The 26526-nt window shown below is 39.6% G+C and overlaps 1 protein-coding gene across 1 annotated transcript in view; it reads right to left on the bottom strand.

The window, feature by feature from the left end:
* Positions 1-1447: 1447 nt before the first annotated feature.
* The window catches only part of SCAF8 (SR-related CTD associated factor 8), a 149904-nt gene continuing 124825 nt past the window's right edge, over positions 1448-26526 (bottom strand). The window contains exon 21 of the mRNA XM_072926969.1: positions 1448-1587. The gene's annotated coding sequence lies outside the window, so the exon portion shown is untranslated. The remainder of the gene's footprint in view (positions 1588-26526) is intronic.

The following is a 26526-nucleotide window of genomic DNA, read 5'->3' as shown; positions in this document are numbered from 1 at the left end:
GCCAAATACTCTACTAGCCAAACAACAGCATATGCAGAGTTGGTGCATATTTATTTCGTAGCAGCAGTGCCCTAAATCCCTTGCATATGGCAAAACTCTAAGTTGTTACTAAATGTAGCAATGCTCCATTATGAACTGATTTTAAAAGAGATGAGTGGGTTACAAAGTAAACTGAGCACACAGGTATTAAGTTTTAAGTGTTTAATAATATCTAACAATTGGGTCTAATATTCACGTGCCCGGTATTTGTCCATCAATGGGGGGAAAACCCCGTAACTGCAACAGATTCCCCTTGTTTATTCAGCACAATTTTGCCCCAAAATTTGTCAGGAAAGAAGAACAATTCTGTCCTAGCAAGAAATGAGACAGAATCCCTCTAGAACTGCATCCCTTGCCAGTGGATGTGATCATCTTGGACAAACTCCTGGAGAATGAGAATGAACAGGATGTGTTGAGGTCTAACCATTTTCCTTCCCTGTGATGTCCAAATTGCCCATAGGCCTTAACTGCCTAAAAGGCGCCCTTGTTGGGTTGTGCAGTGGATTCCTGCTACAAAGTCCAAACAAAGTCTGGATTTTTTGAAAACTAAAAACTAGTAGCATACACGGTGTAGTAGATAGCACAGTATTGACAACCATGTCAAGTTTATTCTGTTAGTAACAGCAAACTGCTGAAGCAATTAAAAATAATGAAAATTGAATAAATACTCTCATCACCTGTTTACAAAACATCATTATTAAGTCTTTTAAAATCTCTAAAACAACTCTAAACAATTATCTCAGATGACAAAACTAAACAGGATGGAGGAAACTTGTCCTGTCATAAGCTCAGTTGCACCAGATCTTTCAAACCCTCAACCAAAGCACCTCTCCCTCTCTTGTGCCATTCACAACATTTCTAACTACAGCAAACAGACATCTGATGATCTCTGCCACTCTCTCCTTTAGGTAAGACGTGAGGAGTAGGGCTCTCTTTGCTCATAATTTTCTAATTCTGGAGCAATGCACTCTACACCAGAAACTGCTCATCCATTCCCTCTCTGATAAATTTACCACATCATAATGCTCTTGTGAGCTAAGTAGAAAAAAGTCTAAACCCCTCCCTTTCCCTGCTAAGTATAGAAAACTGTATCTCTGCTGTTTACAGATTTGGAGGCTTGTCTGACTGAAGTTTTGTAAATACAATCTATTTTGAAGTCACAAGCATTAATATTTGGATTAATGCCTTGAAAGAAACAGTTCACGCAGCCTACATTTCTCCCTGTGCTGATGTTCTCTATTGGTTGATTCTAAAGCCTCAAAAACACCCAACCAATAAGAGACATTAAGATCTAGGGACTAAAACAAATTTTAACATGGTTCTATCTGGCTCTTTGCCTATAATGTTTCATAATGCAATTTACTCACTCGGAAATAAACAAACCAACAAAAAAACCCGAACAAACCTTGCATAACTCATTTGCTCTCTAAATGTCTTGTTTCCCTCCACATCATGAGTGAAAGCACAGAAAGGGGCTGAAGTGTCCTTGTGGCTTCACAAGCTGAAGAACTTCTTGCTGGAAGTCCCTATTTTTGTATCACTGGCAATCTGAAAAACAAAAATTGTTTTGTTAACACTTGTATCCCTAGATACAGAAAGTAGAAATAAGGTTTGTTCTGAACCGCTGCCAACTACATCATTAATTTCTCCTATGAACAAGCCAACAGCTCTCATGTAAAAAAAAACATGTAGAAACATCACTTGATTCATACCACGCTTATGCATTCTGCACTGACTGCTCACAGCTAAAAGCTTCTTTTTGTGTACAAATGGAAAATAGAAACCAGTAAAACAACACATTACAACCACGTACTTTGAGAAGAGCTGTTGTTAAGCTCTCCAGGTTTCCATCTAGGAAACACTGAACCAGGAAAGGTGGCTTGAAATAGGCCAGCACCATCACAGTCCCTTTTCTACTGTGGTGGCCCTAACCACAGACTATGCCTGCACCATAATAGGATTGCCTGTTTCCATATGTTCATATTTAAAGCTATCAAATCCCAGCCAGGACTTCTACAAAATATCTGCACATCAGGTACAAAGATCTCCCATGGAAATTCTCTTGCACCAACCAAGCCAGGCTCTGAAAAGCCAACCACTGCTTTTAAGGAGACTGATGTGGAACGATCAGCTGCTCCTTTGCCCACATCACCTGAAAATGTTAAGACAGACACCAGCCATCCTCAGTGTATGTGCACTGAACAAGTAGAGTGACTAACTGAGCTTCTAAAAGCTGGCAAGGAGAACTTCATGCTCCACAAAGCCTGTCATTTTCATTCTGCAAAGTGTCAGACTGTATTATAATATTTTCTCTGATGTTCAAATTGGCACAGCTGATTTTAAACAGCTTCTTCACAGCACAAAGCACCTTGTCATAAAAATATCCTGATATCTAAAATGGTTAAGCTGACATAAAACATAATTAAAACTAACACAAGAATTTTATCATACTCATGCTTCCAAAGGCAGTGAAATTAGAGCAAAGTCCTAAACAGACTTCACTGAAAATAAAGGCCATTCCATTAAAATAAAATACAAAATAGCAAATACTACAAGCTGCAAAACCACCACACAAAATGGACAAATTAACAGGAGGCCAGCAAAGTAGAAGCAGCATCAGGCTGCAAGTTACGCCCAAGAGGAAATGTGAGTAATAAAATGCAACTAATTCAATGCAACTAAATTCTTAGTTGTTACACAATAAAACCCCTACTTGTTAAGCTCCAAATACACAGACCTGCTTTGCTAGTGGGGAAAGGTGTATCTATCTACACAGAACATTTAGAGCTCAGACCACCAAAGCCCTCCTAATCATAGCTGTAAGAGACACAGATCCACGAGCTGCCAGACAAGGCTGCAAGCGCCATGGTTATGGCATTCAGATAACGCTGCCATGATCCATGCGTCACAGGTACCGTCTTTTCCAAAAGTTCATAGCACTGCTACCATGCCTGAGCTTTATTTTTTGTCATACTTCCTTTTTCTACACAATGGCACAGCATGGCTCCACTCCTCAAAGCCACACAGGGCTTCCTTCACCATAGGGTTCAGTCCTGAGCACCAGCAACTAAGGCTCAAAACCTGTGGCAATAGCTCGCTCTCTCATCTGCAACACCCCTGAACTGAAAAGTGCCCTTTTTCTTCCCATGCTCCACCTCACTGAAGAGTACTGCTTGAGCATTTTCCCTTCTGGCTGGAACCACATTTCCAGATCTTCAGACATGGTTTCTTTACTAATGGTTTGATAGGCATGGAGTGACACCTAGTACAAAGCTAAATGTAAGATCCATGTCAGGATTTACATGTAATTTCAACAATGGAACCTTATACTCTGCCCTCACAGGCAAACCTGACCCTCCTGGATTTTTGCTGGCACATACCTATAGGGGAATGCAGCTAGCTGTTATCTAATACAGCCAGGGTAATCTCACAGTACTCAATAATCACAGATTTGTAAATGTACAGCTAAAACATTTCTATCAGCATTGGAACAGGCAGAAACAAGAACACAACATTTATAGCAGGCAGATGGTATACTACTTTTGATACAAAAGAACTGATTTATGGCAAAGTATCACAAGAGTCCCTCCCTGCCAGTCAGGTCTTACTTGAACACTTATTAAAGATGATGCCCTGCTCTGTTTGAAGAAAACATCCTGGCCAGAGTAGAGGGCCAATTTTTTTGAAGTGCTTCCAGCACTCCCAGTAAGCTACCTCTTAGGGAGGTCACAATGCTCCCCCACAAGCAGTCCATCAAATATTGAAGGAAGTTTGCCATGGCAAATACAAACTTCCCAGCAATGTTCTGCCAGATCTGTAATACCCATCTCTCTGGATCTGCACAATCTTGAATAATAAGGCTTAACATAAGAAATATCTACAGGGTAGAATATTGCTCCATACATACACACCTTTACACACTCAGGTATATTTTTCTAGCAGGCTAGGAGGAAATGGGCATCTCATACCAGCTTACAACACTCCTCTCTTTCTCCCTTCCCCAAAATGTCTTTAATACCAACAATTCCCATTAAACTTCTACAAAGGGCAAAGCACTTCTGAAGGAATAAATCTAAAAAAAAAAAAAAAAAACCTTTCATGTGTCAAAAAAAAAAAAAAGATAAAGTAGTACTTAAAAAAGAAAGAACTGCTGTAGTAAAGTAATAGTCACATAAGCCTCACACATCCCAGACTGAGATTTTTGCCTCCTGCCAAGAAACAAGGTCAAAAATCCCATACACTAAGCATGGCATATACAACACTCTAGGCTCTGTCATTTAGTTAAGAACAGACAGGTAGGCATATCTGTGAAAATCTTAACAGCATAGATTAGGCAGTATGTGCTATGGTAACAACCTTGCTTTGTCATTCATCTTGTACTCACATTTTCATTTTCCTGCTGAACAGGAGGGTACACAAAAATAAACACTAGCAAATGGCTAGCAGGCATGGCACTGAAGCAAAGTCCTTAGTACAAAGCTACCATGGGCCCTTCCAGCTCTACTGTAAACAAAGGGTAAACTACATTATACACACAATAGCAACACTTAATTCGCAGATGTAGTTCCTCAACTCTGATCTGGGAAGGGCTGTACAAACTCACGGCAGATGCTGCCTGCACAAGCAGGGAGCAAACACCGACTGATGGATTTTTTGGGGTTTTTTGCTGGGTTGCCAGGCATCGTCATTAAAAACTATAGCCCCTGGTTAAAGCCAGTGTACAATGACAAGGCACTGAGCAATTCACGAAGACAGCTCTACAGACACCTCCATCCTCCTGAGCTGCAGTACACGTGTGTCAAAAGGGAGGTATGAGCTGCTACCAAACCTCAACAGGTCTGGCAAGAAGGGAGCAGAGAACTGACGCTTATTATTCATGTGGTTCCCCCCAGGGTTAGCCACTGGTAGATAAACCAAGTACAGCACAGCACCCTCCTATAAAATGCACTGCAAACAGCTCTACAGGATATACATCCAGACCTTGCCTTGTCAATCACTGATGAGATTTTAACTTCATGTGTGACATCTATATCCAACCAACCACCAGTGAATAGCTTGTGGCAGCTGTTGCAGCTTTCTGCAGCAGTTCATCAGCTTGTTCCACATGGTTTTCTTGGGTAGCCATCCCTCCCCTTTCCCCTAGAGAGATTTGGGGATGGTCTGCAGATCCTGCTGGAAAGCTGCTCCTGCTTACAGAAAACAAATAAACAAACAAAAATCCCACATCTTTTCCAGCCCCACTGAACAACTCTAAAAGCACCACAAGTCACACTGGACACAACAGAGAACATTCAGCATATAATCAACTCCTGAGAGCCCAGGCTACCCAGTGACACACTGAGCTTCAGCTCTGCTCAGGGGCAGCAAATCCTCTGGTCCCTGGGAAGGGACCATTGACTGAGCACATCCATTCAGCCTGCCCACAAAGGCAGGGCAGTGCCTGAGCAGGCAGCTCTGCCCAGAAGGCAGAAGCTGTCTGCAAAAGGAAAGCTGGACTTCACTTCCCTGTGCCTGGGTGTTTGTTTCAGGAAATCTCCCATTCCAAGCCAAGTTTCAGGATCTACCCTAACTGCTCTGTCAGATGCAGAACACAGCCAAGCAGCTATGTATGTCTGGGATGATCCAAAGTATTTATTTCCCCACCTTTCTTGCTATTTTCAAAATGTATTTCTGAAAGCACTTGAATTTTTTTTTCAATTTTTGTTTTTTGATGATTTTCACTTCAGAGGCAACATACAAACATAAGTTCTGACCTTTAACTGATCATATGAGAAAAAGGAACATCTTGTTAACACTAATTTCCCTTGATACACTGATTCTACACAAAACTAATGATCATTCTCCAAATCCTCTCTCTACTCAGCAGTTTAATTAGAAAGTTGATCATTGATTAATGCACTTGAGTTACCTGAAGAAGGTGTGACTGAACACAGATCAGTCAACATAAGAGAACTGTAGATTAATCAGTTCTGCATTAAACTGCCTTCCTTTTTATTCAACTTCAAAAGGAGGCGCAAACCCCATAACACAACAACAAAACACCAAGTTTTCTGTCTTAAACTTCTGAGATAATTTTTAATTTATTTTATTACTTTATTCTTTAGAAAGTCTCACATTTTCTTGCCTTGAATTTCATATTACTCTACCTTTTTTTTTTTTTTATTATTGTAATTTTACAAAATAAACACACCAAGCCTGGAGGTTCAATATGCATTTGCAAAGCTCTGCCAAAGACCTGTAGTCTTGAATTAGTTGGCTCGGGCAAGGAAGTAGGAATGACACTGATACTCAATGGGAATGTGCACAGCATTAAGTGCATACCACAGCTGAAACCAGGTATGCTCCCAGCCAGCCACTTGTTTCAGTGTCCCCACCCAGGAAGACAGTCAAAGAGAAAACTTTATTTAAAGGTTTCCTTAATCTTTTTTAAGATCTCACTAAAATTGCTCCAGCCACTAGCTGGTCTACAACCTGATCATGAGACTTTTAGCCCTGAAAAGCAGGTAAGCTTTCCTTGACTGTAGCTCTGCACCATAACTCATGCTGTCCTTGGTCTGGGAAAGCTCATGCTTCATCTGCCCTTGGAGCCACAATTCTGTCTGCACGTGTTCTGAACAGCCTCAAGGACTGGCTAACTTTGCTCTTTCTGTGAAAATCCTCTCCTGGTCTCTACACCTGAATAGAAACCATTCCCACCTCATGACCTTCTCCTTGTCCACTGCCCTGTGACCAAGGTAGATACCATTTCCTTACCACAGGTTGAGTGAAAAACGCCACAGGTGATTTCAAGCAACTAATCCTCCTGTTGCTCTGTCTCACTTTGTTCAGGAAGGTCTCCTGAAAAGTGGCAGGTAGAGTTGGTGACTCAGCTTTAGGAGCAGCCTAATCCTTCTCTTGGTCACCAGAAAGTGATACTAGGAAGGCAGACATGGGGCAGACCAGAAAACCACGCTAGGCAGAAAGGGAAGAACAGAGCTTTCCCTTCTGTGACCTATATTACCTAAATTACCTAAATTAATGCTTCATATAATCTCTTCTTCTGGGCATGCTTCTTCCCATACTTGGCATTATTTATTCACTTCCAAAGTACAAGCTACCACACAGGATACAACACAGCCCCACAGACTCCTGGTACAGGGTTAGAAAGGATTTTTCAATCGACCTATGTCAACTTAATATATAATCAATATATGGCTCCAGCAAAAGTCAAGCAAGAAAGCTGATGTTGCATTTTAAGATTTGCATTTAAAATTTAGATTTTTAAGAAAGCTGATGCATGCCATTTTAATAGCTTCCAGAAGCAATTCACTGTGAATCCTTCCCCTTCTGCCATTATCCATGGTGGTGGAAATGGTTTTTCTCAAATTGTTTATTTCAAAGTTATTTCATCATCAGCTACAGAGAAAAGAAAATAAGTCTGTGTTATTGCAAAGGACTAGGAACAGTAACTGAATCTTACTGAGTCTTCTGATGGTTTTGCCAACACCCATAGATCACTTCAATGATACAGTTTTGAAAAGAGGATGACCAATAAGGAAAGGACAGAGAAATTGAGATTTGAGCCTGATCTATGTGAGATCCATCACAAACCACATCTTTCTAGTGGTAAAGGGATTAGAGCTGCATAGGGCACAAGCGATGGATGAATAAACCTCATCACCAGCTTGGGACTCTCAATTTCAAAACATTTTTGCAGTGAGGCAACTTAAGAAAAATAAACATTCCTAGCTAGGCAGAGATCAGTCATAAACCTTTTTTGAAAGGGAGATGAACTCTCTTATTGTTATTTAAAGCAACACTATAAATCAGGCCAGATCTATATAAAGCAACACTATGGGCTTAAAGCAACAGTGGCATTATTCTGTCAGAGCTTAGGCTGAACACTCCAGGAAAGACACACTATATCTGGTAATGTTCAGGGCCAAAAAAGAAAAAACAAAAACAAAAAAAAACAAACAACTAACCCAAAGTAAAATATAACAAAACCTACAAACATAGGAAACCCCATCCCTCCCACAGCCTGCCCCCCTCCCAAAAGAAACTCTTCAAAAGAACTGAAAACTGAAAAAAGCTGGGAATGTCTGTGAAATTCTCTATGAAGCTAACAAAAAACAGCAAAAAGTTGCATATAGAGAAAGGCAAGTCTCATATTTTCTGTAAAGCTACCAATATTATCAACAGCTCATTACTCACATTTGGTGATAGATACCATATTTAAAAATTAGACATCTACATTTTACAGATCACATGCAGGAAAATATGCTTCAGAAAATACCCTCTTATTACCCCAAGTACTTTCTTTTCCTTCTTGCAGAACAGTCATCTGGTATAAATTTTTGAACCTTACATCATGCAGAAGAAAATAGCCTACTATTTTAATTCTGCATTTACATCAGAACATTTATAATTGATTAAAAGCAACAGAAATGGTGGGGGAAAACAACTCTAAAGTATTAACCTGAAATATTCCGGTGACCCAAATTAATTCTCTTTTGTTTAAATGTTTTGAAAAAAATTTAGCACATCAAGACAAACAAACAAAGTGAAACACTGGACCTCCTCCCTCTCACCTCAGCACCCAAACTCCCTGGGTCACCGAACATTAATTCCATCTGACAGGCAGACAAACCTATAATTTGTCACATTGGTTAACTCTTATCTAAGGTTTTATAATACAAGGTCTTGAACTGCTTAATTGTTTTAGTTCACAAAAGGGTTCTAACAACCCTTACGTTTTTCTTCAAAATAGAGACTGAAGTTCATGAAGATGACATTTCCACTCACACAAGTTTTAATTAGTGGCATTTTTGTTGGGAGCATGTTTGAGATGGGCAGTCATTGTGTTAAGGGAAATCTTTACACACCATCCTAATGATCTCAAGAGGTTAAAAATGCTGAATAGTGTATCACAAATACTGCAAGAACATCCATGGCAACATGGACCTTTGAGTGTGAAATGTGAATGCATGTTTGAAGGATGGTAAAATATTGTTCTTTATCAGGGTTAGCACAAGAAATTAGCAGAAAGATCGTAAGAATGACCTAGTCATTTATACCCTGCAAACAATTACCTATTTGCTGCAATCCTGATCTTCTTGGCCTGCTAACTTGGCCAACACTAGAGGCTGCCAAGTGCTTCTCTCTTCCTTTCCACTTTACTTGAGCAAATATAAATTTTCCCTTCCAGAAAAGCTCCTAGTGCCTCTTGGGGATCATGACTGAGAAGGCAAAGATCTAAAGCACTTCTCACTAGGCAGAATATTTTGCGTTTTCTGAGCAAGATGAATATTTTAAAAGGGTTTGAGATAGGGAGAAGCAAGAGTTCTCAGTGTCTTTATAAATGTGAAAGAACAAGAAAATGGGAGGAGGTAACTCAAACTCTATGAAGCCTTTAGACTCTGGCTGGAGCAATGCTGATACATCAGCAACTTCATTCCCACCCTGGAGAATATGTAAGATACGACATTAGTCTTGCCATCACACTCAAGTTATCAACCTGTGTTATCCTGATTTCTTAAACAACTTGAAAATGTCATACACTAGATTCTTGGGTTTTGTTGGTTTATTGCAACCTTCATAAAATCCCCCAGTAGTATTTTTATGCTTAGGTGATTTTAAACAAAGCAGAGAGATCCATCCCCTCTATGGAAGTTATGATTCCAACACTTGCTCCTTTAAAGTAACAAAAAGACAGAAGTTTTTTTTGAACCTTGTTTCCAGACTTCGGGCATCACACCTCTCAACTCCAACACTCCTGAGAGTAGTATAAGAACTGAACTACAAAAGCTTCTCTCAGCTTTATTGGAAGAAACTGCATGAATGATGACTAGTAACAAAGTAGTAATTTTTCAATTATTGCCTCAAGTATGCCTTGGCATAAAGCTTTAATGAATTTGGAAGACTATTAAACATCCAGGTACCTTTTCCTCCAACAAAGCAGAGGCAGTGGGACCTACCCAGCTGGGTGTTCAGTGCCACCCATCATCATCATCACCCCAGGCACAGACAGAGGCTGGTGAGGCAGGAGCCCATTTTATAAAGTGGGAGTATTCAGTGATTGTATCAGCAAAGCTCTAAGATGCTCTTGTGAGCACGTGCAGATAACAATTTTCACCAACTTTGGCAGGTTGGTAGATCTGTATTAATTTCCATCAGGCTGCAAAAAACACCCTGACTCCCCCCTCTACTCCCTGAAGGTATAACAATGCTTTGAAGGAATGACTGGCTAAATAAAGTTGACAAATCTCTCTAAATTTCTGTAATGCATTCTTTTAAAAACAGTTGGAGCTCTTCTGGTGAAAAACTTTCCAAGAGGTTTCTGCCTGAAGCAGAAAAAACACTCTGGAAATTTTTTGTCTGAATGACTGAAGGCTGGCCAGAAGTAAACACAGGTGAAAATATGATGTTAGATTATGGAGGCGTGCTTAAGGGTGCTCCTACTACCTCTATCGACCATCTTTTATATCTAACACTGTGTAACACAGTTGGAAGTGAAAAGACATTAAAACAGCTTTAAAACCTAATGGACTGCCCTTTCTCTTGTTGTTCCTTCAGTATTTTAAATAGGAGAAGGCTGGATTACTGCAGTTTTAGCTATATAAAGTATGAAGCATCCAGATTCTGTACTGAAAATCCCTCTCTTGGGATCTGAGGCCAGGAAGGGACCACCTGGTTCAGCCAGTCCTGCTACAATTAGCCAAGCACTGCAGACATCTGGTCACATAATCCATCTGAATGAAACCTGCAGCCTTCAGAAGGGGACCAAGGCCAAAGACACAAAGCACATGAAAGAGCAAGAGAGACTGAAGATCTCAAAAAAGTCCCATAACAATGTGAGATTTTCTGTACTAAAGAACACAGCTCTACTGCCAATCTCCATCATCCATGGAGCAAAGACAAACAAAAAAATTAACCTGCTAACTCCTAAAAAGGAATTTTGAAACAATCTATATACAACTCACATCATAAATCACAGAGATCCTCTGCCAACCAGCCACATCCCTCTGGGTTCCTAAATCAGTGCACCCTACATCACCCATGGGCATAATAGAGTCACATCCAAAAGATGGCATTGAGCAAAATCCCCTCTGGATATAACCCTCTCCACTGTGCATATGGAGAGGCTGGAAGACCAAGCTCCTAATTTAGACACCTCAGTAGGTTGCTTGCCTGAGGTAAAATAATTCTGAGCCACAAAAAAAGTTCTGAGCATCAAAAAAAGAAGAAAGAAACAAAGAGGAAGAAACTGGTTTTAGTAACGAAAATGTAATTTAAAAGGCTGATATCCTGTTAAAAACTTAGACTTATAATGAATTCCAGGATTCATTCAAGTACTCCATTCTTAAAAAACACTATAATGAAAGGCTTACATATGAAATTTAGTAGTAATAACTTTGGGGTCAAATCCATAATGATTTGTTTGGCAAAGCTTTCACTGACGACACTTAAATGTGATTTCAATGGGTGTTCTGCCTGAGAAAGGGTTTTGAGATTGGCCCACACTGTATATTTAAGTCACCTCAGCCCCAGCATTATACAGCGCCAACCAGACACAAACCCCAGCATTATTTAAACCATTTGTACACCAGAGTCTCCAATTGCAGGGTGCAAAAGCTAGCAGGAAGCATTGGTCATTCCTTTAGCAGCAAACAAAAATGCAATCTTTTTTACTTGGCTTTCTTATGATATAATTTAACTTCTATAATAGCAGTTGCTTTTTTTAAAATGTGGATTTGCACAGTATTCAATTTGCCAGTTTCCACATATAGATGTAAATTTACCAAAATAGCTGTTCACAAAATCCAAAGCCCAAGGGTGGAGTCCTAAAAATAAATATATGTAGTTTAAATTCTTTTATATCCATACATGATAAGAAATCTGGTACTATTCTGGTGAGCCATAAAAGGGGGAGAACGGTAAAACCACAAACAAGAAAACAAAAAATAAAAGTCAGTATCTTTTGCTCTACCCTTTCAAAATTGCATGAATACTTCAATGCAACTATTTGGCTAAATGATTCAAATGTTGGTTTTTCAAAGTATTTAGCCATATAAACTACCCTTTTGTTTCTGTTGGCTTTAAATGTTACTAGGCTCATGAATTCTTCCTTACGTCTTATTATTCAAAAAAATACAGCCAACACTGCTTTTATGGAGAAAGAAAAACCTGAGTATCATTTTCCAGTTAACTCTTCTGGATCTGCATGAAAGTGAAATCAGCAACAGCAATTTTAAGCCAGGTTTTCTAACCACTGCACCTAATCACTACCTTTTGAAGTATTTTATTTCCCAGGCTGTACCATAGAAAAAATCTCTTCAATCACAACACAAACTCAAGCCACAAGAGTGGCACAGCACATGCTAGAAAACTTATAATAGTCTCGGTACCAAAAAAACCAAGAAGCAGCAGTGAGACTTACTGCCCTACTGAATGCCACAACCCCAGAAATATTTCAAATAGAAAGCAGTTTAATTTGAAGAACTTACACTTCTTTAATTTGAAGAAATTACACTAAACCAGACCTGACCTCCCACTTTTTAAATGCAAATATTTCAGTGAATGCAACCATCAATGGCACATTATCATAAAAGGAAATTTGATAACTGCCACCTTCTTAATCTTTCAAGTATTCAGTCTTTTGTCAGCTTCTGTGGTTCAGGATATCAATGGCTAAACAAGCAATTTGTCTCCACTTCCACGTTTCCACTTATTCCATCTCACACTCAAATCACCGGCAGATCAATGACTTCACAGCCAACAGCTGTCCGTCAAATCCTTTCAACAAGTACACGTTTCAAATACCAGCCACTTTAACAGGGATAAAGAAAAGACAAAACTGAGGTCTACCCCCTTAAATACCACGTGTACACGATTTGCAGGTCTTTCCCTTCATTTCCCGGGACCTTCCCTCCTGTTGTGTTCTTCAGGACCAGAGAAGCCAGCCAGGAGGAGCTCCAGATGACTCCAAACAGAAACATATTTTCCCTTGCAAGCGTCTATGATTCTCCACCCGAGCTGAGGAATGAACTCCACAACACAGCAGCGAAAATGTGCACGCTGTTATTTTTCTCAAGAAGCACTGCCCATCCCAACAATTCCTGGATGAAAAAACAGTATTCAAACAACAAAATAATAAGCTTATGAGCTGGATCTTTAGTCAGAGAAACAAGATTTCTTCCAACTTTAAGGAATGTGACAATAACAGCACATCTAAGCCCGCTTGATAAGTGGCAGGCAATTCTCCATATAAGGTGAAAAATGTGCTAGTGCAGCTCATGCAACACTGCTAATTCCCTCCCTGTTCTCAATATTCAAGAACATAAATGAACATATAAATCAATTTTGTAAGTAAACCTTTTGCTTACTTGCAGCTATAAACTTTCTAGATATTGCTCAGCACATAAAGGATTTTGAAGTTAACTATTTAATTCCTTCTAAACACTTGGCGTTCATATCACAGCAGTGCATAAATTAATATAAATGTGAGGAAGTCCCACCCCCATTTGATTCCTAAATTCCCTTTATACTTCACCACTCCGCAGCCAAGCTGTGCCTTCCAGCCCCGGAGTAATCATGTCGCTGATGGCATGAGCAGCTCGAGAAGGGGCTGAGGGCTGGGCGAAGCCTGGCAGCCTCACACAACCATCACTGCCAGTCCCTGGGCTGATGTGTGGTGGAAGCACCAAGGATATCGGCACAGGACTGCTGCTACTACTGCTAAGAATTTTTATATCAGCTCTGATTGTCCCATAACCTCTACGTAATAGCAACAGAAATATAAGCAGCGTGTACCTGGCTGTGCCTACAAGATAGCAGGCATTACTCATTAGCAGAGCGATGAAAAGACTTCCATTGATTTTTATGAGCTCTGCACCAGAATGGGAGCCCAGAGGAAGGCTACTTTATATGATCCCTTCCCCTCAAAGCAAGTTAAGAGTATCTGCAAAAGATGTATCAGTCCCGGCAGTGAAATTCACTTTGTTTTGTAGTTAATCCCACATCCCAGCCCTTCCCACACCCCCCATTCACTGTTTTTTACACATTATTAGTTATTTTAATGGTCTGATAAATGCACAATGAACCGTCTGGATTTTTTTTTTTTTTTCCCCTAAGGAATGATGTACCAATGACCAACAGGGCATAAAAGATAGAAGAATTAGAACAAGTCTTCAGAGATCTTTTAAAAACTTCTCAAAACTGACGGGATTACCAGGGGAGAGAAGACATCCTAAAATCTTGCTGGCAATGCTGAGAAGGAGAAAGAAAAAGAATTTTTAAAGAGTTTTTAAGGCATACAAAAAAAAAAAAAACAACCCAATTTCATTAACTACTCTGGAGAAGTTGTACTCTATTCTAGATGTCAGTGACTAGTAGGAGAGGCACAGAGAAGAAGTTTCTACAAACACTGTACATACACATATCAAATGTGGGTGGGAACAGTGGGAAAACAGTTCACTATTTTCTTGATCTTTAGCAAGACGATATGGGACAGTTTGATTTGATTATTTTAGCCACAGAAATGTCAGACAAATCAGATGATAGCTTCAGCTTGCCAGTCTTCCTAGTTTATCCATATTCAGCCATCTTGTGATATCCCCGAGGCAAGAAAACGTGACATGATGTGCTAAGAAGGCACCATGGACCAATTACTTGCTATCAAAAATGTAGGCTTTTATCAGTCAGAAAGTCTTGTTTTGCTGACTTTTTTTGCACACCACCATCCAGTGCACTACCATGTAAAGCAGCATAACCCATTAAATACTATGACTCAGCAAATTATCATAATTATTTGCATCCAAATTTAGAACTTGAATTACACTGTTTGCTATGTTCTGTAACAGAAAAAAAATCAGGAGAATTAACTCTAAATGTTATTTAATCCTTACAGTATAACTCTTTAAAGTATGTTTACAGTCATTCACATCTAAGACTCTCATTTCCTGGAACCTTATCTAATCTAAATTCCATATGGAAGATTTTAGTGGTATATAAAGTTGCATACAAGTTAACCACACTCCAATTCATTCAGATAAAATAAAACTGTAAATTTAATAGTGCTAAAACTAGAGCTGTCGAATTATATCTGAACTAACAACAAAAAGTTCAGACCTTTCTGTACAAATTTAGCTTTAAAGGACCTATTATATAGCCTTAATTCAGAGGATAACTCTGATGTGGCTTAGTTCAAACATGCTTCTAGTCGATTCACTTTTTATTCAGGGAATGCAAAAGGGAATGTCTATTATCCATGTGATAGCAAAGACCTCACATGGCTGAAGCACTAACTTGGAGCTTTTCAGGGTTTAGCACTTAAAGCTTCAGAGATTACAGCTCCTGATCCAAAGCCAGTTCAGAAAGCACAGCAGGAACCAGGATAAGATACAGTAGGGAGAACTTTAGTGTATCTTTGCAGACATGGCTTCTCCATAAACTTCCCATGAACTTTTGAAGACACCATTTAATCACTCCTACCTTTTATCTGCAAAACTATATATACATATATATATAAACTGTATGTATCAATAATACATGGAAGAATAAATAATACATACACTTATTATAAAATGCCAATAATTAGAAAACATTTAAACCAATAATGAATAATTATGAATAATCTCTATACCATAATACTAAGTGAAATATGGCAAACAATATATTATAGATTCAGTTTCTACAAACAACCTCAACTACAATAATTCTAAATAAATTCATAAGGATGAAAGCAAAAAGCCAGCAGCAAAACATAAAAGTTCCCCATGAAAAGGTTTTTGTCTGAAGAAGATAACTGAACAATAAGAACTTCCTATCTCAAGAGGATGTAGAGAATACAAGTGAACAAAAAGTTAATGTCAAACTCTCATCCTGAGATCAAAAACCAGTTAACTCCACACAGCTGCTTGAAGTATTTACCAAACAAGTTTTATATGGGACAGTGTCCTCCGTATAACACACAAGTCCCACTGAAACGCAAAACACTGCAAGAAATAAATCCAATACATCAGCATGTGGGCCAGAGAAAATAAAGCACTGTTCCAAACTGAAGTAAATTTATAAAAGAACAAAACGGGGTTATTGGTCAAGCACAGCTCAGACACTGGAAATATCTACTATTATGATTTTGTGGTGGCGAAAAAATAGTAGTAAATGTAAGTATTTTAAATAATCTGGACACTTTCTTTGATTATTTAGCCCCATTTTTTACTCTTCATAGCTGGCAAGCTGGAAATCTTAATTCCTACACCAGTTTTATACAAGTGAGAAATAGCCACTGATTCGGTGAATGGTATATATCCCCTCCTTTATGTCTGGGACTTTACGTTCATTAAGTGCAAGAGAACAACTGTAATTGACTAAAGTCAAACTTGAAAGCAGCAATAAAACCCCACCCTTTTCACACGTTCTTAGCTCTGAATACACATTTACAATACAGCGTTTAGTGAATGATCCATCAGTGTCGGCCTTGGGTGGCACCCTGTCCTACAGAGATCATTGTGCACGTGGACATCTTGCAGGACATGTTCTCTAATAAAAATGTTGGCTCAGAGACTTGATGGTGACAATTCATCACAGATATTTTCACTCTAAGAAATACATCAGCAAAAACTAAATTGTTTTATGATACCAAACCCCCCCCCCCATGTATTATTCCACAAAACATTTCACAATAATAACATTGCTGATGGCCAAATACTGAAGCCAATCCTGATCTTGCCAGTGAAGAGCTGTCTCCCAGCAATGCATATTCTGATCTCCTGCCTAGCCTAAATTTAAACTCGAGGGACAGGACACCCATCCCTTCCCCAAAGAAATGTTCTACTATTTATGAGGTCTCACTGTAAAGATGATCTTTTTATTCAGATTACGCTTCCTACTTAAGCTTACTACTCTCAAATTTTCCCATTCATAATTCCTCACAGTGTTTTAAGTAACAGCCTCTTACACACAAGAGTTACAGCTTTCAGGGATGATGATTAGCACGTTAGCTCTCTCTCTCTCCACGCCCACTAAGCTAAACTAACTCACATTCACATCTTATTTTACACCACTTCAACCAGCCCCCAGAACGCAATCGTTTATTACTCTCATTACAAATTTGCCCAAAATAAGCACAATGTCCTAAACACCACAAATTTTTAGACGGCTGTGAAGTTCCTGATAGTTTATATACACTGTATTCCTTCCTAATGCTGCAATGCCCAGGCCTGAAGGCAAAAATACTCATGGAGCCCTACAACTGCAGCAGCCAGCAGTGTTACATGCTCCCTGATTTCTGTAATTCAGTTTCTGGTGTCAGTCTATGTTTCCATAAAGCACTAGTTTGCTGTGCAAGAATATTCCATGTCTCTGCAACCCAAACTGCCAGACCTCTCTGCCTGGTCCCATCTTCTCCTTGCTCCAGGTATTCTCCACTTCAGCAGCATGTCTCAAATTCAGCTCCATCTCTTTGACACTTAGATCATCCTGAGAGATTTGCAGAGCATCTTGAACCATTTACAAGTATCAATCGTTTTGCTTATACCTCTCCAGAACAATCTTGTGCTACATTTAAAGAACACGCTGGAGACCATCAGGAACGTCCCTCCATTGCCAATGGGGAGGGAAACCAGCACCGGGTGCTGGGGTCAGGCACAGAGACTCTGCTGAAGCCTCATCTGACACCACAAAATTAATAAAACCTTTCCATTCCCAGTGGCAACAGGAAAAATACAAGGCAGCAAAAAGGATCTGTGGCTTTATAATATGCCACTCAAAATATCTGCTGATGGTCATAAGACAGAAAGAATGTGCCAAAAAAACTGTATGATGTAGTCAGTTGGCAAATGGGGAAAATCACACACAAAATGAAATGCATTCAGCACTGTAAAAGCAGGGCTGTAGGAAATTGCTGGTTCTACATATAAGGATCCAATATTTTTTCAATTTGCCAACATAGCATAAAGCACATTAAAAAAATCTTAAAATAAAATTCTAAATGTTAACTGTGAAGAGCACTTTTTACAATATTTCTCAAGAATGTTCATTTTGTAGACCCATGAGTCCTGATTTTATAATTTGCAGCCAGTCTAAATGAAAAATAAGAGTTTTTTAACTTCTCCATATAAAACGTCAACCACCTTTTTAATTGAGAGCTAGAAAAGTGTAATTGAAAATTACTAACCTCAAGCGCTCATTAGTGACAAATCCAAACCCCAGCTGAACATAGCCCTAATAGGATTAAAGAGACATTCAGGACGATGTATGTAGACCTGGTATGCACGAAAAGCTGAAGAAAAATCTGTGTCCATCCACAGAGCCAGGATCGGACACAGCTCCGGGAGGAGTGGTACCTGGGTACCAGACGTGCACACCAACTTCTCCTGGTGCCTCCCTCCCTCCCTCTGCTGCTGGAGCTGCAGATGCTGCCCACAGGCATCCTCAGGACTGCAGACTGCCGGGCTCAGAAGCTGCAACATCACCCAAGCTCCCATAGGAAGAAAGCAGGGAATGGCTGGCCATGCACCTCATGACAATGCATTTCCAAGAGCACAGCCATCCTCTGCCTATTTTTAATGGCTCTTTATCACTTTCTCCACCACACAAAGCTCTTCAACAAGTGAACTGTTTGGTCCACCACATCTACAAAAATTGCACATACAGGTAAGCAGTTCTCAGGCTGAATTTCATGGTCCCAAGGTCCTTCTGTGAGCATCAAATTCATTGAGCATGAGATTTCCTATTGATCACGTGCCACTGGCTGCACATCTAAGAAGGCTCAGGAGGGTAAATGATTTTTTCTCCCAAGTCAATTTTAAATTGGCTTCCTAAATTGTCTCCAGATCATTTCCAGACAGCAGAATGGAAATAATTAGAGGTGGTTGGAAAATGGAATTTTTGTCCTGTGGGGAAAGTCTGATAGTCCTGTACTTATTTTTTTATGCTAACACAGGCCAAAGTGTAAAAACCTTAAAATATTAAGTAGAGCAAAATACTGTAAGGTATTCTGAAACAGCATCCTGCATGCACTTTAACTTGTTTTGTTACAAGAGAACAGGCCATTCCTCACATGAGCACACCAGCAGCCCACATAAATGCTCAGTTTTTAGCATGAGATTCCTTCTACTCCCCAAGATCACAGGGCAGTGACTAGCACTGTTGACACAAGCTCTCCACACATCTCATCCCACTCCTTTTGCTGTATGAGCTAGGCAGGAAGACAGCAGGAAGTGCAGTTAATCACTGCTCCCTTGTTCATCTTCTGAAAGCAAATTTAAATGACGTGTTTCAGAGCTTTGGGTGAGAAGGTTTCCCCCCCATTTTTAAACAAACCTTTTTGAGTCTGAAGTGATTTATCCTAACTTTTTCTGATGTGTATTGTAGAGCCAACAGTTTCCCACTACGCAGATGCAAACTGAGAGTAGTCACAGAGCTGGGAGCTAAAATACCATTGGAAAATACACAAAGAAGTGATCTCCAGAAGTCGTACACGAACTGTGAACAAGGGTGAAAGGGAAATTCACTCTCAACACCTCTTATGGACAGGAGCACAACTTTCCTCCTATTCTCCATGTACAGCACTATGCCTTCTACTGCCTAAGCAGAAATACACTTGCCACACCAAGGGCCTAGGTAGCTATGTCAAGTAAAACTCTTTCTTCCTGACGCCATGAAGATGGCTGCTTTATGCAAGTCATGCAAGTCATCCAAGTAGAATGCCTCAATTGGAAAACCTTCAGTGCCATCACTCTGTTAGGATTCTTCTCTGCAGCTGTTTAATTGACAGAGCCATGGAAATCCTGAATATACATTAATTCTGCATCATTTCATTCTTGGCTTCAAGTGCTTTTGACAAGTATTCCTGATGAGGATGACACCTCTGTCTGTAACTTGCTCTAAGTTTCACTCCCTCAATGCAACTTTCCACTCTACAGTGAAGGAGATCTTGGCATCTCTTCCTCTCCGGGTCATCTGGCAACTGCTCTGATAGGAACCTGCAGCATGCTGTACAAGCACAGCTGAAGCAGACAGGGCCTGAAGCACAAAATGGCTAGACATGAACACCAGAAAAATTGCTTACTCCATTGTATCTATCTTTCTCCAAATGCTCTTTCCAAGCCAGACCAAGGTAGCAGGAGAAATAAAGGAGCCCTTCATTCCCCTTCACAGAAGAGGATGTACAAAGAGTGCATCATTTCAAAATTTTCATCTCTGGTAACCTTCCTACATGGAAATGCTGCTTCTGATAAGCTTTATACTGAAGTCTGCAGAACCTAAAAGTAGAGGGCTCAAAAAAAGAAGGCTTGATGAAGAAAATGAAACAGTGCAGAAAAGTTTTGTTGGTACTTTTGACTTAGCTGACCACCATCTTGGGAACTGGCTGGAAGGTGGCTCAGCAGAAAAGAACCTGGGGGTGCTGGTTGGCAGCCAGCTGACCATGAGCCAGTGTGTGCCCATTGGCCAAGGAGGCCAATGGAATCCTGGCTTGGATCAGCAATACTGTGGTCAGCAGAAGCAGGGCAGTGATTGTCTCCCTGTATTCAGCACTGGTGAAGCCACATCTCAAGTGCTTTGTTCAGTTTTCCCAATACAGTAAGAACATTGAGGTGCTGGATTGTGCCTAGAAAAGGGCAATGGATGTGGTGAAGGGTCTGGAACATAAGTCCTATGAGAAGCACTTGAGGAAGCTGGGGGCGTTTAGTCTGGAGAAAAGGAGGCCTAGGGGAGACTTCATTGTTCTCTACAATTGCCTGAAATGAGGCTGTAGCCAGGTGATATCTGGCCTCTTCTCCCAGGGAAACAACAACAGGACAAGAGGACATAACCTTAAGCTGCACCAGAAGAGATTCAGGCTGGACACATGGAACAATTTTTCCACTGAGAGGGAGGCTGAGCATTGGAATGGGTTGCTTTGGTAGGCAGCGGAGTCATCATCTCCAGAGGTGCTCAAGAAATGACTGAACAAGGCACTTAGTGCTATGGTCTTGACAAGGTGATGTTCACTCAAAGGCTGGACTCAGTCTTGGAGGTCTTCTACAACCTTAATGATTCTGTAATTGCTTCCTCATCTTTTAATTTTCCTATTCAGTGAGGCAAGTCTTGCAAAGTTAGGAAAAAATCATTAACAAACTCAAAGACAGTCAAAGAGAGGCAAGATACTAAACCATGCCAGTTTCCTTTCATCAAAGACACAGATCCACATGATATATCTATAGGTTATAACGCTAGCAGGTTCAAACTTGTTCTGAACAGACACAAGAAAACCCTGCCCACACCTGGAGATAACCAAAAATCTTTTGAACACTTAGCATGGCTCTGGGCCAAGCTAATAAACTCTGCTGAGCCGCTGGGACATCTCTGTGCCAGCACCTTGGGCTCGGCATGCTGGCAATGCTCACAGTGCTTTGTGCTGGCACAAACCACAGGCTCATTGCTGGCTGCCTTCACCACAGCGTGGAGAGAGAAATGCCACCACACTTACAGCTTGGTATTCAAGCCTTGACTTCAATCTTGGGGATACTCATACTCATTTTTCGGCATTATCCATCCAACAAAAAACATTTTAGGTCAGTTTTTGACTCAAGTGCCAATATTTTGACATGGACATAATGTTTTTCACCTAATGGTGATGAAAAGTGTTGCAATGAGAGTCTAACTAAACCAACACATTTGGCTTTTACTTTGAATTACACTGTTTTACAACAGCTTTTTCTGTTGAAAATTAAGAATTTACACATTTGCACAAAGCTTCTTAAACAAAACAGCATTTTTATTCCAGTGTCTCTTTGGAATGCTTTCTCAACCCTCTGAAGAGCACATCTTACTATGTTGGATCGAGGAGCAGAAAAGGGAATGATGAGACTTGCACGTTGTTTACAGCGGGTAGAGCTGCCAGGCTTCTATCCAGTTTTAAGATGTACAGCCTTTGAAAGTCCTTATGTCTGGTCTTTGACTCAAAAATGACATCTCTACAGACAGAGGGGTATGGGGTTGTAAAACCAAAGCATATTTTCTTAACACTGCTCCAGAAATATCTTCTGCTAAACGTGTAACAGATGCATGTTCCTCATTAAAAAAGTGTTGCTATACATTATGTCTTGGCTGTAGACAGATTCTGGCAGAGATTGATACACTGTGGACATATAATTCATGTGTCTAGTATGTGAACTCTGGACCCTGCTTAACCTGCTGAGGTCCTGTTGTGGATCTCGGGCCATGGAAATGGGAGCAAAGGGAGGGAGCAGACAGACACAGAGGACAAGTGTGTAGCTGAGAAAACAACAAAGCTATTGGACTTTTCTCAACACCATCCCCAGGCACCCAGCTTTTATTCCCATTTGTATAATGAACTGGAAAAGCAGCACCAATTCCAGCTACCTTTCTTTGAGAGGAAAAAGAAATCATCACTTCGTGGTGACCATTTTCTTCCTTGAGTAATCTCTGGCTCTTTGCTGAAATTTAACTTTTGGGTTTTGGAAAGGTAAGTCCTAAAGATGAATTACAATATATTTTTTCGGCTGATTGGTGCTTAAAACCTGCCCATGTTAATCATAACTTCATAGTCCACAGGGAGACCCTTAGTTTTATTCCTTGCCTGGTATTCAGACTTCCATTTAATTACTGGTTACTTAGATTTATAGCTAGATTTGCTAAAAACAGTGACTCTGTGTGCAGACAATAACCTTTTGATGGGTATGGTAGTAAAACTGTAATTCCTATGTAAACAGGACCAAATTTTAAAAGTAGCTGGTGTAGCTCTCTAATGAAATTGGCAGCACTGTGTGGGTACTTTGTCTTGGAGAATGCTAAATGGTGCATAGCCAGCATAACTGTCAAACAAGAGAACCGCAACTGTTCAGTGATTTGTTTTTCTAATGTAGTTCTCTACTATGGGAAATGTCTTTTCCATGACCAAATGTGGAAGCTGTCAGGATCCAAAAGAAATAAAGGGCAGAAAGATGATGTCTAGAAGGTATCTCCCAAAAGAGAAAAAAAGAGAAAGAAAACATTTCTCAAAGACCCAGTTTTGGGAGCACCATGAAGAAGTGAAACACTTTGGAAAAAAAAATTACTTCAAGGATGCTATAATTAACTGTTGGGCATCAATTACAGTATTAAAACATTCAAATTTTTCTCTCCCTTCAATGGGTAGCACTGATGAGAATATTGTTACATATCTCCATAGGAAGAATAAAAAACAATAGATACATCTGGTATCTTCCTTCTCATGGCCTTCTACTATTCTACAAAATGAAACAGACCTCATCATCTTAGAAAGGCAGAAAGCACCCCTTCCATTACTGAAGAAACAAACACTGCAAATAAGTATACCTGAGCTCTATGCCTCAGCAAATGAAGCAGTATATGAGCACTAATTCCCAGTTTCCTATTTTGTTCTATATTCCTCTCAGCAGTTCAGTGCCATTTTAGGCCCGTATCAGGCAACAAAAGCAACATAATTTTGTTCATAATAAGAAACAGCAATTAAACAGGTAAAAGTCTTCACCACTGATGGAAGAACATCCCTAGATCAGAATTTTTAAAACTAATAATGTGGACCAACTATTTCAGACACGTGCTCTGCTGAAGTCTCTCAATAATGGAAAAAGCAGCACAGCTCTCCTTTTCCTACTTCTGTTTGGATCAGAGGAAAAAAAAAGAAAAAAGACACAGATTTCATCGTATGAATTCAATTCTCATCTGATCTGGCCCTCAGGAAGACACACATCATTTAAATATATGCAATGGTTATTAAGGGATTGATTCTGAAGAAATAATCAGATAAGACTATATTTTTGCTGGGGTTCAAGTGTCCACAATACCCAGTAAAATAATCAAGACTACTCTGAGCAGACTGCAAGACTCCTCTGTGGATGTAGATACTTCCCAGTGGTGCAGTTGTCGCTGTTAGTCAGGCCTTGCCAATATCTACTGCACACTTGCATGCAGCTGATTTAACAGTTACCTGCCCACTACTCCACGATTTCCCTCCCTGCTGCCAGCCTAGGAACTGGTTGTTCATAACAAGAGCAACGGGAGAGAGGACAGGACCACTGCAAGGAATTTGAGAACTATCAGCAATAATATGCCAACTGCAGCAAATCTGCTCTACAAGAAGGAGGTGTCAAGACACATCAGTAGCCTACATAGCGATTGTCAAGAATCAAAGCTTACATCATTTTATGTCCCTGAAATGTCAACTCAATTGCAAATTTAAAAACAATAGTTTTATCACTTTGCCAGTCATAGGATACATCCCAATAATCTTAGTTGTGCTGACCTTGACCAAGCTTGAGACAAGTAAGTCACAAACACAGAGAAAACTAGAAGCCCACAGAGTAATTACAAAAAATAAAAAATCACAGCCATGGTATGACGCACTAAAGCCCTGTTCAATCCCTACTACCCACTGCAATCTATACTACCCTTAGGGAATATTTCTAGGTTAAGCTGCCTACTAGCAGCATCTCCTTTTGTCCAAAGTCTAATGCAGTACTGGCATTTTATAAACAGATGAACCTTATTGGGGGGAGAGTATTGTAAGTGTTGCACAGATATTTCCCTTTACTGTTATTCACTATTAGATGGTGATGCAACATAAAAATCTTCCCCTAATTTGCAACTACATGAGTCCAACCCACTTAGTTAAGGCAAAGCTTTTTTACTTTCAGTAACCAAATCAATGCTATCACTAAATAAAAAACACAAAGGGAAGGCACAAAAATTCATAACAAGACCATGATCATGAGGTCACAAAAACATCAGCATGAGTAATTATATTATTGTTAAAAAACCTTTGCAATTATTTATGATGACTTAGCTTTTCAGGTGCTGTTTGTGCTTTGTGATAATGAAAGAGCAAAATAGCACCTAGCACCATCTAACTTTTTTCCATGCAGGAAGCATTTTATAGGTACAGCATGCCAAATGGGGACCACAGTTACAGAGGTGAATAGCTACACCATAATCACTATTTGTCAGTGAAAATTAATCTCAAAAAAAGCAGCCCCATAACTCTTCTACCATCAGTTTCTGGCTTTAGTCAGTTACTCATCTGAAAACTCAAACATCTTTAAGCAAATATTTTCCCCTGAAGATCTGATAAAGTGATATATATACAAAGTATTTTAGTTCACATAAAACATTCCTATTGGTTTAAAACCACAGGGAAAAAAAAAGTAAATTATTTTAACAGTTTCGTTTTTCAAACAAGATGCCTTGCAGTCAGTTGGTAAAGCCTGAAAGTTGATAATTGCCTAACAAGCTTTGTATTCCAAACAAAAGTATCTTAATGGTTCAAGTTTCTCTGCTTTCCACTGTCATATATACAATGATCACACAAGTTAATTATAGAGACTTAACTCTGCCAAGTATCTCACACTAAAATGGTGATGTAATTCTATTAGAAATCACAAAAAACCCACTCATTATTGGGACCCTACCATTTTTAAGTGTGAACTCTCTGCATCTATGGGTAGATCACATCTATGGACAGTCAAGATAAAATTTGTATCATCTGACCTAAAGGAACACTGCAGTGGGAGTGTGACTACACCAACATCAGTTCCAGATCTTGGACTCAGTCTTTCCATAGTAGTATAGTTTCTTGAACTAGAAAGAGACGTGAATGGCCTATTTTTATAGGACTGCATTAAATGTTTCTTTCTAAAAGCTATTTTAATGACATTGTGGTGCTTCACAAAGGAAACAAATTCAGTATATGATTAACACATATAAACATGCCTTCTGCTTCTGAAGAGATGTAGGGTTTTTAAGAGCCCTTTCAAGTGACTAGTATCAAAATAAATTCAGCTATTTAAACTTAACAGCATCAATTGAAGGTGACATTTTGGCATGTAAGTACACAAATTTTTCACAGTGTCCCTGTAGAAGCCATCTATAACTCAGAAGATGCACAGAGCCTTTCAAATTATAGCAATGGAATTTAAATTATTTAATTAAAATAATATGTTCTACTCCTTGGCCACTCTTTCACTATAAAGTAGGAATTTCCTCTGGGCAGGCACAACACACCAACCAAGCTGAAACTGCTCGTCCCAGCTCCAAAAAAACGTAGTCTATCTTCCCAGTCCTGTGAGACACCAGAATGGTCTGCTAACTTCTTTTGTCAAGTTTCCCTTCTTCACTCAGCCTAAATCCATCCTAACAGTACAAGGAAAAGAGAAGCAGTTGTTACCATGACATGGAGTTTAAAATACTAATAAGAGCTACTGGAAAGCATGCACATTTGTACTATCTTCTGATTTCCTTTTCAAATCAAAACCAGAAGTTCATTTCTTCTGCCAAGGCAGTTTTTCTTTTTTAATTAAGAGACTTTAAAATGTGAATCCTTCTTTTACGGGGAAGGCATGGAAGAAAAAGACAAGGCAAACTTCTACCAACCCAAATTTCTCTCAAACCCTATACTTTGTAATTATTGGGTTCTCTAAAATTGGATGCCAATTTAATTTTTTTTTTTTTTTTGGAATTACAGCAGAAAACTGCTTTTACAAC

The sequence above is a fragment of the Taeniopygia guttata genome, chromosome 3 (genome assembly GCF_048771995.1).
Source record: "Taeniopygia guttata chromosome 3, bTaeGut7.mat, whole genome shotgun sequence".
Lineage (NCBI taxonomy): Eukaryota > Metazoa > Chordata > Aves > Passeriformes > Estrildidae > Taeniopygia > Taeniopygia guttata.
Note: the sequence above shows the minus strand (reverse complement) of the source record. Positions and strands in the feature narration are given on the sequence as shown.